The sequence below is a fragment of the Mytilus edulis genome, chromosome 12 (assembly GCF_963676685.1).
Source record: "Mytilus edulis chromosome 12, xbMytEdul2.2, whole genome shotgun sequence".
NCBI lineage: Eukaryota > Metazoa > Mollusca > Bivalvia > Mytilida > Mytilidae > Mytilus > Mytilus edulis.
In genome coordinates this window covers 11,027,994-11,032,895 of record NC_092355.1, presented here as the reverse complement: position 1 = coordinate 11,032,895, position 4,902 = coordinate 11,027,994, and positions in this window count along the sequence as shown.

Below are 4,902 nucleotides of genomic sequence, written 5' to 3'. Positions count from 1 at the left end.
AAATCTTTGAAATCAGAATGAAAAGTACTTCCAATTATTGGATTTGTTGCAATGGTACATTTTTTAAAATTTTTATAGGTTGTTAAAAATGTAATCTTATATGAGGAATTGAAGAACATGAGTTTTAGATAAGTATGGTGTTTATGCAGACCTGGTGCATATTTTTGTACAGGGGCCAGCTGATCTTCGTCGTGACTTTTTTGCTGTATTGAAGACCCATTTGTGGGCGTCAGCTGTTTTCTGATCCTTCCATGTCATTCACACTTTTATCAATTCATATTGATAATGAAAAATACATTTGAAAGTCATTACATTAAATATTGATTTCGATCATATATGTTGTTGGAATTATTCCTGTCGCTTGCCTTTGCACTTCATTCATAACTTCAAATGCCAATTTTAAAGCTTTTTTTGAAAACCATTCCATTTATTAAGAAATTTTATTAATGAACAATTTCACTTTAACCTGTTATATACCTGATTGAATCGAACATGCATAGATCAAAGCAGAAGCCAATGATACATATAGTATTACATAGCAATAATTCGAATTAACATGTTTGGCAATTGATCTATTTTCTTATGAATTGGCATTAATTAATTAACTTAGACTATTTTTGTTTCATCAATTATTTTGTTATGATTTTTATCACACCATTCCATGTTAAAGGGAATTTTTTTGTTCAAAGAAGCATGTCACACTAAACCAATTAACAAATTAAGTGTGGATCAACTTATATTAATCTTAAAACCGTTATATTTCGGACATCAACTTCAAAAGGTGATGGTCGTGTTTAAAATACTAGGTAAAAAAGTTATTTCCCGTAATTTTTCATAATAGGTATGTCTTGCTAAGTATTTGAATGTTCTTCTACCCGTTTGTCCTGTTTATATTTTGTGTTTTTAGTTTATTTTTGTTTTCTCATATTCAATTTCTGTTACAACTTTGACTGAATTATTAGTAACATCAAATAATTGAATAATCGCTGCTTCTTTTTTATTTGACATATTTTTGTTTTGATTTATTGGTCTTATTTGGCAGATAATTAAATTGCTTCCATGTTTAAAAGAATAATGCGTGATTTCCAATTGGAAGGCGACAGAGTTGAGCTAGGAAGTAAAATATATTTATCCTACCCGACAAGTATAAACACTTCCCTTTTCAGTGTGTTATGGTGTGATTTGGCTTAAACGAATATTTAGATACACAAAATATATGCATATGCATACAACAATTACGAATCGATAATGTCTATGGATATATTGTTTTAGTGAGTCTCGAACGGATCAATGTATTAATGTTTTGTAGAACAGCAGACATATAATTGAAGTTGTGACATGTGAACTCGTCAAATAATTTTATACATCATGTTATGTTCAATACACAAATGTTCTCAGTGAACGTGATCTCCTATATAGTAGAACATCGGGATACAATTTTATTTTGTATAAACGAATTGCTAATCAGAGTGTGTTGATTACATTGTTGGAGACTATTCATTCATCTTACATTTTACAAATGGTTTTCTATAATAGTTCTCAAAGGTCAATCAATAACCAGATGAAACATAGTAAAGGGTTCTGATCCAATTCATTTAATTACGTATTTCAAGATTCAAATACTTAACAGTAAGATACATTTTTTGAATCATTTAACCTATGAAAACATGTAAGCAATTCAAATGTAAATCTGCAATCTTTTATAAATAACAACATATAAATAATGAAAGTTGTCGTTATAAGGGATAACCATTTCAAGTATATACGATTTGTTATCCAAACGATCGCAGACTTTATATGTTTGATGAGCAGGTCATTATACTTTACCTATAATTTTCTACTCCTATGTTGCTGATACAGAAACTGTGCACGTTCAATTGTCTTTGTTTGATGGATTTATAACTATTGAACAGTGGTAAACTATTGTTACATTTCTTTATCCAATACTTGCATGTTAAATTGATAATAAAACGTTATGGCTATGATCTCTATGATAGCACCACTGTAGACGAAAGTCTCGTAGTATTTCTTTCGAATTGCATGTAATAGTATGATGTTATGTGATTATACATAATATGATACCATTAGCGTTAATGTATTCACATAGCTATTGCCATTATTCCATTTTGATAGTTTATTTAACAAACAACTTTTTTATTGTTTTATCTCAATAAACTCGAAAGGTTCCTCGATACAAGTATCATGTTTGAATATTTTTTTAACGAAGAAGTAAGGTCTTTATTATAAAAAATGTAAGTAGGACCCTCGGTTCCTGTTGCTAAGTCATAGTCTTATATATATGATAGTTTAATGTGTTGCTTTTAGCTTTAAACTTACAGATCTGTGTGTTTGTCACTTGTTTTTTTTTCTATTTTGTATCGATCTGATGAGTGAAGATCTATTCTACATATCTGTATAGCTCGTTTATATATTGATCTGTATCACTACTGTTTCAGATTTCTAGGAGAAGGTCGGTCGCCTTCAAACAAATTTTACCCTGCCACATTCTAATTTTTTTCAGAAGTTAATATTTTTGCAGAAAATTATATTTGATTTTCTGTCATTGTTTAATACACAAAACACACTTTAAGTAATCTTGTTTAAATTTGTTAACATTTGTCATTTCGGTGTATTTTATAAAAACAGAAAATTCCTGTACCAAGTCAGGAATATGACAGTTGCTATCCCTTCGTTTGATGTGTTTGAGCTTTAAGTCTGTCCATTTGTTCAGGGGCTTTTTTTTTTGAATGTTTTTCGGAGGATTGTATTTGCTTTTTATGTAGGACATATGGTGACCTGATTTTTTTGAATTTTATGTCACTTGGTAATTTTCTAACGGGGTATTGATTAAAACTATTTGACATTATCTTATTTGATGTATATCTAGTTGTGTACGTTTTTATTATACATCTTTGTTTGTTTTTTTGGTCAATTTGTTTTTTTTTCTTTTTTTTTTAAATATGATTTACCCGGTGTTTTTCATCAGTCTTTCCTGTACATTTCCCCACAATAAGGAGATATCAGCACTACGATGATTTTTTCAATCGTTTTCTTCCAACGGTTTGGTGTATCGCCCACAATTGATACACGTTCTTGCAATTTCAAATCTATATCAGTGTCTAATAGTTTCCTTCTGTTCCAATTCATACATCTTTCTATAGCATTTTATACAGATTTTGTTACGGTTCCTGATAAAATTAATCCAGATAAAGTACATTTAAACGTTGGAAAACACTTTAACCGCTACAGTTAGTTAGAGCAAATGTTATTGATTGTAGGTGCCATTTCATTGGTAATGAATGAAAGACACAAAACAAAACATCTTACACATATTTTTGTCAAACTGACGTAAATTAATCTACGAGATATGTGATGTTTACAAACCGTTTTTGAGTGTTGTTAATCGTCTGTGAGATACTGTTAAATATTCAACATTTGTTTTATATGCATGTTAGAGTTGCAATCACATGATACGCATATATATACATAAGTAATGCACATAACAGACTAACCGACTATATTTTTTAGTATATATAAAGTTAAGCTACATCTCATAGATTGATAAGTAAAACATTAACTGTATCACAACAAAAATACACTTTGTAGTTCGATTCATTTTTTTTTCTACCGTTTGCTCAAAATTTGTTCCCATTGTCTTTCATTCTAGACTTGATTTTATACATTTCTGAGAGATTAAAATTGAAAATGGAAATGAGGAATGTGTCAAAGACACAACAACCCGACCATAGAACAGACAACTGCAGAAGGTCAGTTGCAGTTATGTTCATTGGAACTGTCCATTGTTTCTATTTGATTATCACTTTGATATCTTCCACCACTCATTGAAAGATGATTTTAATACCTTTCTGTTCGTTTGAAAATTGAATTAATTTATTGTTTTGAGTTTTGTCCTATTGAAATAAACTCAATGATTTAATTTGATGGCCACGATGTTTTTTACAAATTTATTAGAATACACTTTGGTTACAGAAACAGTAACCAACCTTTAAGCAATTATTCGTTTGTTTAAAAAAACAAAACATACAAGAATACACTATCCAACTACAACATAATTCACAAAACTCATCATAGATACCACGATTGATATTTAGAATTTACACAGAACCAGTATACCGTTGTGGAATAGTAACAATTCAATAAGGCTAGCACCAATGCATATATCAAACTAAAAAAGACTATTTTAGAAGATTATTTGAAGAAAACACACCAACTATAAGAGGGAGTCCACCGACCAACATAACAATTAAATGTCGATTCTGGCCTTTCGAAATGACATTATCAATCATTATAAACGTTTGCTTAAAGATGTTAGTTATAATCATGATTATAATATTACCAACACAATGTAACACGGATTCATAATTAACTTATCAAAATACCCCTTTTTTTATGTTTTTGATTCCCTACGAATCAGGAGATCTGCATAATGATATTAACTATTAACAGATTTAAAATCAAACATGACAAGCCATATAATTTATTTAAATCCTTATCTTAAAATAGAACTTAGCAGTAATGTCCTAAACTTGAATGAACAGCAGCTCTTGTATTCGTTTTGTTTTGAGATTATTTTACTTCTCTTTGGAATTATATAATTTGCAAATTCTAGAATGGTCTCTTTACGTGGGATCTCAAACGGCATTTCAAATTCAATTTAAGTTGCACTTCTACAGTATTCTAACATACTAGTATTCTTAATGGACTTACAAACACATGCATATAATGATTTTTATTAGCTTAAGCACAATAAAAGAAAAGTTCACAGATAAATGGGTAATTTTTTAGTAGTTGCATAGAAGTATTTTTTGCCAATTATGTCGGCCTACTTGTTTTATAAACTTATAAGGCATTTTCAATTAAATGACATTTTTATATGTTTTT